We start from the raw sequence: 12935 nt of genomic DNA, 5'->3' as shown, positions 1-12935 counted from the left end.
ACCACCGCTGTCCGAGCTGGGACTTTCCAAGCGGTACTGAGCAGTATCCTCCCCGGATGCCGGGCCTGAGAGAAAGGCTCTGCTCCCGTTGGTTGCCCTGTGGGAGGCTCGGGCTTGCATGAGGAAGTGTTTTAATGTTTCTCAGATGCCTGGCTTACTGAGAGAGCTTTGACAAGGCAACTATCGGGGGTGTGATTTAAAGGTGTGCACAGAGGGAACCAGGTACTGGAGCTGAGGGCCTCTTAAGCTACCGGGTGCTTTTCGAGAGTAAAAGCAGCAAACTTTGGGGAGAAAAAAAAAAAAAACATTAAAAAAAGGAGAGAATAAGACAAAAGAAAGAAAAACAATTCCCCTGTTGCATAGCATAACTTGGTCCCTGAAGTTCTAATAAATTTTCTTAGATGAAACAAATGATTTGACGCCTTTCTGTGTAGTATTGTTCTCTCATTGAACTCCCACAATTTATTCATGGAAAGCGCCTGCTGCAAAAAAATAACTTCAAAATGTATGGATAATATTGATCTCTAAATTATATTTCTTTGAATTAACATGTGCATCCGCTTACTAACAATTTACTTCAATGACCAATGTAGCTCACAACTGCCTGTAGCTTATTACAGTCATAATAAATAAGCAGCTACTCAGAGAGTGTACATCTAAATGATTTAGAAGGATTTCGTTTAGAGGGAACACATGGCATGGAGAGCACTCTGATCTCAAATAGTGCTATTGTAGAGGTTTTATTGACTCTAACAGATAACAGCAATTATTTCTCTGAGTGTGCTTTCTGGTCTTTGCCAAATGTGAGCTGGCAGATTATTAAAAAGACAAGTGGTCTCTTTGATACTGAAACAAAAGATGAGTGTATTTTTAGCAGTTGTAATGGATTGCCAGCTTTGTTCAGGTGAAATCACTGCACAGAAAATAATGTGGAAATCACAGATTGAAACAGCAGTGACTTAAAAAGCGGCTGAATATTTAACATGGCAGGTTTTCCTTTTTTTTTTTTTTTTTTTAAAGTTTAATGAGATTCCTGAGCTGAACTGAAATACTTATGCTTTTTGTTTAAAGGAGAGGCCTATAGTGCACAGCTTCTTTTGACCTCTTTCAAATCCTTTTACCACGACTTTTGACCCCAACCCATTGTCAAAAAGACCTAAACTACCACTATAGTTACCCATGTTCGTGCTCTCCCACCTCCCCCCAGTCCATCTTACATTGTCTCACCCCCTCTCTTCACTTAGCAATGTCCCATCTCTCTCTGGAATCAAAGCATGGCTTTCTGGCAGGCAGATGGGACAGATGAGGATGGCAGGGATTGGCTAATCCCTAATCTGCTGTCTCCTTGCCATTCTGGACCACAGAGGGGAGAGGGAGACGGAGAGAGGGAGAAAAAGTGATGGAGCCAGCTAGATGGAGCCAGCTGTCAGATGGAGAGTCTTTCATGGTCCTTCGCACACAACAGCTGCACAGGGCCCGCCTGCGCGGCTCTGCATTATTAAGCATCTTTTTAGTTGGTTCCAGATGCAGGCCTAGCTGTGTTTACCCAGGCTTTGTGTTTTCTTGCTCCCCCGCCCCACTCTCCACCTCCTCTTCCTTTTCGCTGTCCCGTCATTTCCTTGTTCCCATGTTGCTCTTGTACTTCACGTGGCCAAAATTATTCCAACTCATGTGTCTTTGCTTAAACCACATTTAATGGGGATGGTTTCTGCAAAAGAAGGTTTGAACTGACTCAAAGCTTTATTTGAAGTTACCTTCTTTTTTGAAAATAATGCAAACAATATGATCTGTGCTCTACTGTCCTATTTATTCAGACGTTCAATGATATCAAATGTACGGTAATATTTTATGTGACATGCTCTGTAGTGGAGGAGAAGTAAAATGTAATTGCAATGTAATTTAATGGTTTTGTGTCTGTAATTACATGCTGTTTAACGTGCTGTGTTTGGTATAATTGTACATGTCTGCATATATGATGTGCAAACAATCAAACTTGTTTAAACAGAAGAGCACAAACAGGTGCACGCTCGCACACACATCGCTTTTCACCAGTGTTCACACATTCACACAGCAACCTTTCGCAAAAGCCAGCTTTGAGAGGGCTAATCTGTGCCTCCGCGCCGTCTCTTGTCAAGTTCAAGAGGGTTAACAAATCTTTACCTCCAGAACAGCCCTCCTCTTCCCCCTTTCATGTCCACATTTGTTCGCTGTATGTCCAAAAATCTACAGAGGCCGTCCCGACTCAGTTGGGATTGGTTTAGCTGAAGAGCTGGAGGCTTTTCAGTTGCTGGCATCTGTTGTTCTTCTTCCCAAAGCTGCTGGCAGTCAGTTAATGGCCATGCCTGGGACCCAGAGAGAGAGAACAGTGGCTGATTTCCCTATTGCCACCGCACCAATCCCGGCACACCACCAACTGCAGATGAGCCACCAGCAGCTAGAAACATTCAGGGCTAATGCTCCGCTTCTCTGAGAGTTTGTGGCAGATGTTCCTCACTTTTTTTGTGTGTTTCGCCGCATAACTCAACACTGTCAAGTTTGCCTTTTTATTCAGGGTACATTTCCGTCCTCATAGATCTTATCCTCATATTTCATTGGATAAAAAAAAGCAAAATGATGCAAAAAATGGGTCAACGGCACTTCAAGTTGTATAAAAGAAAATCTTTCTTGCTTATTGTGATACCTGTTTTTTCTCCTCTGCATATCATCAAGTCACCGTTAATATTGACTATGTTTGTATACATCTTATTATTACAGACACTGTGCTCCATCCACTGCATCTGCATTATACTAAAGGAGGTTGCTACAGTTTAATCAGTATCTTGTTACTCTAGAGAGTCAGACTGGATATGTTATCACTGAGGAGGAAGTTCAAAATGAAGCTCAATAAATAAATTAATGCCTCCATGATTAGCTGTCACATAAGCAATTAAAATGACTTCAAATTATTCATTTTCCAACAGGTGCAGTGAAAGAAGGGTGTGACTGTTGCAGTGATTTAGAAAATCAAACAATTTGTTTAGATGAACGTTCCTTATGCACTTACAGTGAAAGGTTGGTGTTGAAAAAGTAAAAAGTCATTGAAACTGTTTGGAAAACTTTGTGGAGGGTAATTTGGTCCCGCATTTCTGTCCTGTCCAGGCCTTTGCTTTTTCCTCCACCCTCCTTCACGCTGCTGGTGTAAATGTTTTGGGCTTTGAATATCGCCCACGACAAAACTGTGTATAAAACTCAATCACATTCTTTTAGCAAATTATTAATTGTGACTGTCACGATGACGGCATGCTCCTGACAATCACACAACTGCTTCAGAAAAATACACTTGACAGCTCAGGACCCCAAATCCCACAATGAATTCGTCCTTGACACATCCTTAATGACGATCATCTTGATGATTGTAAATACATTATCATATCAGATCACGTCTGTGTTGCAATCATCACCTCCATTTCCTTTTAATTAAACAGCAAAGCTGACACCACATCTGTCAAAAAGGAAGTGAGACTTTTTGAAATCAGTGTGAACTTCTTCTTTTTTCTTATTCCTGCTCGGCAGCAAACAATAGAGAGGGAAGCAGCTTTGAAAATAACAAGCTCCATCAGTGCCTGTCTCCTTCTTGCCCTCTCTGTCTTTCTTCCTTTACCCCTTTCTTGCCCTCCCTCTTTCTCTCCCTCACACACTCTCACCCCTTCCCCGTCTCTTTCTCCTCGTCTCTCCCTTTCTTTCACCACTTGAAAGGCGGAGTAATGAGACAGCTAGAGAGCAAAGCAAGGTGTCCGCAGAGCATCAGTTGTGCATGGAAGAAGTGAAAATTTACTGCAAATGAGACGATGCCCGTAAATTCATTTTTATTCAGATTACTGTCATCATATATTACGGCTTCCCTTGTAAACATTTGGCCTCGGCCTTTGTGATGAGGTGTCATTATTTGCAAGATTACGTTATTAAGCTATTAACACGTCAAGCACGGCGGGCAACAATACAGGGGCACGCTTAAACAAGCTGAAGAGAATGGAGGAGGTGTCACTGGCTTGACATATGAAGGCACTTAATAGCTACTGCTCTGAGGACAGAGGAGAGAAATTAAACAGACAGCTTTCAGCAGAAAATGAAGAGTGCTATTCACAAGTACTCAGAGCTGACTGAACTGTCTTTACAGGGTGATTATTCACCAGGACAGTAAATAAAATGCGGCAGTTTGTGTCGACAGAAAACATATTTTCTCTCACGTGTATGTTTACGGCACCTATTTGCATGTTATTGGTGTCATAATGAATAAGAAGTGTGTTTTCCGAGAATTTGAAGAAAAATTGTCGTTGCTAAATCATCTGAGCGGGTTCAATAAAACCGGATTAAACTGGAAAGAGGGGCGAAAGTATAACTTACGGAGTTGAGATCGTAAATGGTGTCGTTTTTCTTGGTAACTGCATAAAAGTTTTTTGTGTTGTTTGGTTGAACTTTAATTTTTCAAAACATTTCCTCAAAAAATGTCAGCATTATGAAACAAACACAGGTCCCTCTGGTGAGGCGAAGCGTCTGTGCATGGACAGCCAAGTCAGCGGTTTTGAGTGGATAAATCCTTGGTAACCTATTGAAATGGTTCAAGCCCAGCCAACTTCAGCTACAACAGCCGATGGAGCCAAAGCCTCCCCTTCAGCCAGCACAGCAGCTTAGCAGTCTTAACAGAGAATCCACCACTTATCATCATCGGCATCCAGCGCCACAACACTCCACCATGAAGAGGCTTGAGTTAAGCCGGTTAAAATAACACAAGACAATACATCAACAACAGCTTCCTCTTCCCTTTTGATGCCTGTTTAATTTGAATGATACAATAGGCTGAATCCTGTTCTGGTGCTCGACCAGAGGACCACAGAGCTCTGTCCATCTCTCCTTCACATCAGAGGCTGCTGGAGGAGCGGGGGCCCCCTGATACTGTGTGGGGTTGGCTGATAAAGGCCTTATTTCAGGGTCTTCCAGTGTGGGGCTGGATTGTACTCCCCAGCAGGGACAGCATAGGCTGCGATGGTAAAAGCTAGAAGCTGCTGTTAGAGCTGAAACACAGGGAGTTGGGGGGGTGATGGTGGTGGAAAAAGTAAAAGGAGAAAGTAGAAGACACTGAGAGCGCTCGGTGAATGAAAGAGAGACAGATAATGGATGCTACCAGGAGAGTCCACCATGCATACGACACCTATATAAGCCACAAATTGGAGAGTTTAAAAGTTCAAACTTTTTCACTTTCTCTTGTTTGGAACTCTATAAACACGGCCTCACAGTATTTGACTTTTCTTCCAGGCGCTGACACATGACTGAGGTCCCATTACCGCCAGGCCGCGTTTACTACAGTGGCAAACGATACCCATTGACCGGTACGGGCCCTGTGAAGCATTTTACCTTGCGCTCATCCAGGACTTGACATGACCTTTGAACCCAAGGAGCACAGCTGTCAAATGTCTCCGCTGTCAGTCCCTTCGGAGATCTACTGATTCTTCGCAGGAAATTACACACTCTGTGCGCACACACGCACACACCCAGGCACACTTTTACTGCTTTCCCTTCATCCTTGCTCACCTTAAGCAACAAACCCAAATTGTTTGTTGAGCATGTGAACAATATTTTTTATTATTGCACAGAGATTCTGGTACTAAATGCGTCATAGAGGATGTACATATTTTTACTTTCTAAAGCAAAACTTTCTGAACATATCTTGAAAATATGCACATGAAGGGGTAAAAGTAGTTTTTAAGGTTCAGAAAAAAAAAAAAAGAATTTAATTTTAGAAATTAAAAAGAGCAAATTTATATAGCAAAAAAAGGTATAAAAAAGGACAATTTCTCAAACATCTCTTGCCTCAAAATTTACAGTCTTCTGTGCCTCCTTGTCGACTGCCTCAGAAAAAGTCAAGAGTGTGTTTATGTGAATCACAGAGATTGGGGCTTGAGAATTCACTGTGACAGGAGCACCACCAACTGGTCAAAACCCGTCTCACCATTCACCACATCTATCCTCTGATGTGCATTGAGAGATTAGTCACATGCATTCAGCTGCAACCTCCACATCTAAACAGTCTTGATTTATTCTTAGTGTGATCTGAAAACAAGCAATTTTTTTCCACCTCAAAACCCTCTTGTAGAGGTTGACTTCACCGTATCCATCATCATGCATCTTTAATGACGTCAGACCAGGAGCATGGGGTAAAATCACAGTAGTGGCCCGAGGCTACAACCAGCTAAAATGAGGTTCCTCTTACTCCTTCCCACGCAGATAGAGCTGCGCTCCGGCCGGGAGGGAGGGTACACCGCATCCATCGATCGCTGAGGAGGCTTGGCGGCTAGCGGCCACTCCGTCGGCTTGATGAATACATTTTTGCTGTAAAAACTTGAAAACCGAAAAGTGGCAGGCCAAAGCCACCATTTGGGAGACAGACGATGAATGCGTTTATTCGCCGGTCCTTCTGCAAAACCAGGGACAGGACAACCTCCCGTCACCCAAATTGATTGAACTCTAAAGGGTCTTTGGAGACCCACCACACAAACCCTAAAAAGTAGAGAAACTTCTCTCAATCAAAAACACATGTCAGAATCTGGAGCACTATAGTAACACTATGCTTTTATTGCAGTTTAAAGTTTATCGCACAGATCTTCACAGTTTCCATCATCCATAATTCTATTAGTCATGGCACCGACTTAAAAAGAATACAGTTTTTCACATCGTAAAGATGAGAAAGGAACTTGAGTTCAACTCAATTACATACAGTAACCCTCAAACAAATAAGTCAAATATAGCTCAGGGCCAAAAAGCATTTTATGTCACAGAGAGCAAAACAAAAAAGCAGGCAATAAAAGATCTCCCACATTTCATAGCATACAGTATTTCCAAGCTATTTCCTGTAAAACTCTATGATAGTCTGAGAGTGGCTTGGAAACATCTTTCAGTTGCCGAGCCTGCAGCCTTGACCTCAGGGGTCAGAGTCAGTCAGGCTCTTCCTGTCTGTGGCTTTTCCCAGGATCCCCTGCCTGTCGGCATGTCAGCACCTCTCCTGTCTCCTCACCAACTCAGGATGTTGCTTTTGCCTTCCAAGAGTTTCCTGAAACTGGAGGGAAAAAAAAGACCGGTTTCCATGCACGGGTCACTTATTGTCAAAAAAGAAATCCCATTAAATATCCTTGTTTTGTGTATTTGACTCAGTTTTATAAACTCACTACCTTTTAACTCTTGTCCATTTGTGGAGGTAAGGATGTGTTAAGCCTGTGGGGAAAAAAATGAGGTGAATAGAGGATATTTTATTTGGGTAAAAACTAGAAAATTTTCCTCAGATTTTGTGCAGCATTCTTGTCCCCCAAACCGTCTTTCAGACCCATAATAAGCAAGTGTAATACGGGAATCCTGTTGTGAGAAACTTTCCGTTCGAGTCCATTGCTCAGTTCTGTCCACAAAGATAATTAAATTTAGCACTAAAATGGTGTCACAATCTGATTGGAGGGCATGATGGACAAAAAAAAAGGGGGATGTTGCTAAAAAAAAAAGTAAACTGAGTTTGGGTAGAGGTGACAGGAAATGGGGCGCATAACTGAACGACATGCAGTTACCTCCCTGCCTATCTTCTGCAGGTACTGAGAGGAAGAATGCGGGCCAAAGGACAAGGTTGCACCCCCGGCAACAGACGTCCTGATTACATTTTTGTCTCAAGCCTTACAGCAGGCAGATGCCGGTTGTGATGTTCAACTTCAACTTTTGCATGAAACTACAATGTCTAAACCTATACACTAATAGAACCCTTCTGTTTATGATGCAGAAGTTAACTATGCAAACCTTTGTCTAACTTTGATATTAAGTCTGTCATGGATGCTTTAAAATTCTTCTTAGCCCCTGCAGTACACCCGTAACTGCTATTCCCTTGTTGGGCAACCCAAAGAGTATGTGTGTATAAATGGAAGGCCTGTCATTTCACATTCATTAAAAGTGAAGTTCCAAAATTAATAATGTAAAAATATGGGTTTTAATTAGTCTTCTATTCTGCCCAATGTACTTAAATTGGATCATCTGGTCCCCAATGCCCTTTCACTTAATAAAGAATTAGCCTGTGATGTTCTGAGCTTGACAGGTAGGATAAAGTGGAGAAAATCACTGCTGTTATATTAAGGATATATCCGTTTGTACGTAATTTGCAGCTTAGTCAATTTGACAGGAGGGAGGTTCCCAGGCATGGATCCCATGCAGGTTTCCATTTAATGCATTTCTATCATGTAATGGCGTGACCACACCATTTCCTTGCATCACTCAGCTCCGTCATATAATTAGTGACATTAATCCAATTTGATTGGATATCTGCTTCACTTTGGTTAGTGCTTTACTTCTGAGTAGAATCTGAACCCATGTAGACAAGGTTACTTCTCAGCTCACTTCAGGAACTATTTCTGATTTACATAGACAGATTTTTTTTTATAATTCTATGTAATGGATTGTAATTTAGGCAGCAAAATGAAATTGAAAAACATTTTTCTCTGTGATTTACTAGACTGGGTTTTGTGGACCACATTTTTGCTTCAAACATGCACAGATTAAAAGAACAGCTTTCACTCATGATCGTCCAAAGCTCAAGGCTTACTCTACCTTAGAGGTTAAATAGTGGGGTTTGAAAGGAGGCTTTAGTTAAAAGCATATGGCATCCATGAGTGATCCTTTACATTCACTGAACATATAGTGGTGTTTTTGTGAGGGTGAGTGGGTGTTGTTGCACGACTCCCAGGCAATGAGCCCAGACAGACCTCACCCTCTCTTCTCTCCTCTCTCTCTCACTGCCTCGCGCGGGACAGGCACAGCTGTCAGATCAAAATCAATCGCATTTTAAAGGATGTGCGAGCTAAATATTTCATTCTTGCCTTGGGAACCAATTAAGTGCTACATATGAAGTCAGAAGGACTGGTTGAGCCGGAGTCGTACTGGTGCGTACCAGCTGCTCCACTGCTTACACCAACCCCCCCTTTACTCCATGCAAATGTGTCAGTGTGAACGTTCGAGTTCAATTACCTAGTGATGTTTTAAAAATGCACCAAAGCCAGACTGGCAGTCCGGATTTGGAGGGGATCCACCCCAGGTATGTTGTTTATTTAGTTGTTGTCTGTTGTGCTGGCTGTAACCCATTTGCCTTGATTGCAGATGTAAGGGATCCCAGCAAGAGGAGGAACTGGGGGCCTTCAAAGTGCCATGTGTCAGAAAACACCTCACACCGGATGGCAGGGACAACTGGCATTTATTTTGTCAAACAGTGGCCCCTGCTACCATCTCCCTTTACACCTCAGTAGTTTTTAAAATGGAGTTATTTAAAGAATATCTTTGAAAGTTTCTTTAAGTTGTCTCTGTTTTGTTAGTATAATTAATCATAATGTATTCGTTTTAAAGACCCACTCCAATGAAAATTATGTTTTTGTTTTTTTAACGTGTATTTTTCTGATGATGGAGGGTTACATATAAAGAAAATTAAGCTTAAAATTGCATTTCTAAGTATTTATTTATTCAAGTCGTGTGAATGCAGATGAAAAACAATGTTGTTGGAAAAAGCTTGTAGCAGTGATGTAGGTGCCACAACCAGAGCCGCAAGCTCTCTGCTCCTGCTCCACTCTGTTCTGATGCATCCACATGCAGACAAATAGATCCATGTATTTATTTTCCTTGTCCGAGCTGGCATCTAGCTCAGAACTGTATGGCTGGATCGCTCCAATGTTGCTCACCATTTCTTTTGCAACAGTAATGTTATGTTGGAGTTGTAAGGGGCTGTAAACTAGCGGGAAAGAGTTTAAACATATGGATGATGGGAAATGGGGAATGTCTTACTCTATTTCAGGAATGGGCAACTTCAGGCCTCGGTGGCCACATCCCTGCATGTATTCCAACATACCCTGCTCTGGCATTGTCTAATTGTTTGGACACACCTGAACCAGATGAGTAGGGGTTGGATAACTGGAAATCATGCAGACACAGCAGCCCTTGAGGTCTGGAGTATCCAATCCCTGCTCTATTTCAACAGTTCCGCCCACAACTCAGAGGTAAATTTTCAAATGAACTCCTGCCACTCTACAGAAACTATCTATCTAACTAAACCAAAATGTCACTGTTTTTTGATTTTTCCTAAAAAGAGCATGATCATAATTAAAAGACCACTGAACATTTTACATTAGATCAAAAGATGACCAGAGTGTTACTTTAAATCATTCTTTCTTTGTTTTTCTTTTAATAGGAAGTCAAGCAATGGAAATGCTCATGTTATGACAGAAAGACTAATGCACTGTTTTCTAGTCCCACATTTTAGTAAATTTCTCCTTGTGCAAATATGGTCTAACTTACAAATTTTTTGAGGCACAACATAGAATCATATTTTTTTGAAAAGGGTAATAAAGAACCTATAACAGAGTGAAGCCAGGAACTAATATTTTCCTTTCTATTCTATGTGTTTATTTAAACTAAAGGCAAAATAAAGTGATGAAGTAAAATAAAATAAAATAAATGGCATACCATGATGACCAAAGTATACCTGAGGGAAAGGAAGAGATACATGAAGATGCATACATGACTGAGAAGAGCCTTTTTTCTAAAGTGGGCTATCTAGCTGAGTGAAAAGAAAAAGTGAGAAAAAACAAAAGCAGTGAGTAGAACAAGGAGATACTGCAAACAAGTTTAAGTGAGAGACAGTGCAAAAAGGAAACAGTGTGAAAAAGAGGGTGAGAGAAAGGAAAAGTGGGAGAGAAGGAGAGAAAAAGACAGGGAGGGAGTATGATTGATAACGGTGCTGACAGAACCCCTCTGGCCATGCTCTCTGTGGCAGTTTGGGGAGACAGGGCCTCCCCGTGTGAGACTGAGCTGCCCCTCGCCACTGTCCCAGCACACACTCCACATCTGGTGGGATCGCCCACGCTAGGTCAGGGGTCACGGCACCATGGGGCTACTTTCGGACTCACATCCCTAGAATGCTCAGAGAAAAGCACAAAGCCTGTTGGTTCCCTGCAATAATCAGCATTTTAAAAGTACAAGCATGAGTCTAATCACTCTGGGGGGGATTTTTTTTTTTTTGCACTGACCTGGTAAAAAAATGCTAGAAGAAAAAATATCCCTGTTGTTTAGTAAATGAAGATGAGTAAAATGCAAACAAAAAGCCCTGCTGAAGGTAAGCAGGGATGAGTGTGCAGAGTGTGTCCTTGGTGGGCGCGCTCAGATTCACTATTGGTGTGTGTATTACTGCCCGTGTGCGAGGAGACAACACTGATGAATTAGCGATAAATAATGAAGTAGCTTGGGGACTGATTTGTGATAGCAAGAGGGCCCATCAACAGAGAACACTAATACTTTTGAATGCTATGCCGTTTGATGTTGATCAAGTTCAACTCGGCTGACAGGGCTGAGAAGACTGCAGGGAGCACAGGGACCATACCAGAGAACCTACTCAGACAGGTGAAAGAGGAGAGGGGACAATACCACTCAGACACACTCACATTCACAGCCACTCACACAGAAAAACACACTGCCATCTCCACATATACTCAGAAACCCTTATCCAGGGTATAGTTATTTAAAAATTTTACATTTAAATAAGCAGAGGTTAACAGAGCTATCGTATACTCAGAGGTCTCTTTCTTCCATTACAGAGGGAGGTTCTGATAATTAACTAGGTTACATTCATACGAAACTAATAAAAAGATTCTACGCCTTTTTCATTTTTGTGTCTACAGACATTCATGACACGCCACTTTTCCTCCATTGCTTGGGGCATAGGTCATTTTGAAAGTGTCACCATTTAACCAGGGGGAGGGCTGGGTCTCCATACCTCCAGCATTAGTCCATGTGGGCAGAGTTCGGGTGTGTGGAGAGCGTGGCCTCATTATGAAGGAGATAAAGACCGTTAAGGCTGTTTGGTCTTGGGCCGGCTCCAGCCCCTATGGTGAAACACACCTGCTCCCCTCTTTAAAAAGCCCTGCTCCAGTTTAGCTCTTGGCCACGGACGAGTAATGACCTATCCAGGGGGCCGTAACGCCCGCTTCGTTTAGCCTGTCGTTAAGACCCAGAGTCAGCAGCATGCTGCGGCACAGTACCGTGCCAAAACTCAGTACAGGGTGTCCTTGCCAAAGATCTAACATCAAGCCTACTCCGTTAGAATATGGATAACTAACTAGCTTATCACATTAATGAAACAGCAGAATAAATTTGGCAGCATCACTCTCCACTTGAAGAATTTCTTTTTGACATATTGTCAGATGGGTTTGATACTTTGATAATTCAACTGAATCATCAACATGCATATAAATAAAAAAGAAGGCCTTGCATCTCGGCCAAGAACACTGTATCCACTTAATAATTAGAGAACAAAAAGTTGCAGCTTGACTCTGCTTGGTTTCTCATTGTTGTCCTGCCTTTGTTGTTGCACACACACGCAATCGAAGGCCCTTGCAGGAGGGCAAAGGCACTGGAACAGACACCCATGCATGCAACAGAACATGCATGCACATACACAAATGCACTCATGCATGCATGCACTTGCCCACACACACAAGTGCACTCACCCGCATTTAAAGATTTCCCTGTTTCCCAGTTATGTTTTCATCAAAGCTTTTCTTTGGCACTACAGAGCAGCGTCAGTATGGTAATGTGTTGTGCTGCCTGGAAAGCTGTCAAAAAGCTCCCACCTTGGATGAGAGACCACGGTAATTCAACTGGGCTCCTGTCTTCTGTGTGTTCAGGTCTCCTCATTATTCCGCTTTGCAGGGTAATGGCGTCTTGCACTGTTTTATCTGTCAGCTCACAGCAAACTATAGTTTTTTAGCCCGGTATATTCGATGCTAACATCAAAGGGAGCTGTCTTGACACAGGAGAGACAGAAGAAATTGTTGCGTAAAAAAAATGGAAACACTCCCGGTAGGCGAAAATTGAATCTCTTTACGTCTAGGGTG

The 12935-nt window shown here is 42.3% G+C and overlaps 1 long non-coding RNA gene across 1 annotated transcript; it reads right to left on the bottom strand.

Annotated features, from left to right (window-relative positions):
- Positions 1–6952: 6952 nt before the first annotated feature.
- LOC144984227 (uncharacterized) lies at positions 6953–12686 on the bottom strand. Its single transcript, XR_013647974.1, has 3 exons — positions 12549–12686; positions 7203–7245; positions 6953–7090 (listed from the first exon to the last, which is right to left on the bottom strand). It is a non-coding gene; the product is annotated as an uncharacterized LOC144984227 (long non-coding RNA).
- Between the last annotated feature and the right edge of the window lie 249 nt (positions 12687–12935).

Source organism: Oryzias latipes, chromosome 15 (genome assembly GCF_053564925.1).
Source record: "Oryzias latipes strain Hd-rR chromosome 15, Olatipes_Hd-rR_3.1".
Classification (NCBI taxonomy): Eukaryota; Metazoa; Chordata; class Actinopteri; order Beloniformes; family Adrianichthyidae; genus Oryzias; species Oryzias latipes.
Note: the sequence above shows the minus strand (reverse complement) of the source record. Positions and strands in the feature narration are given on the sequence as shown.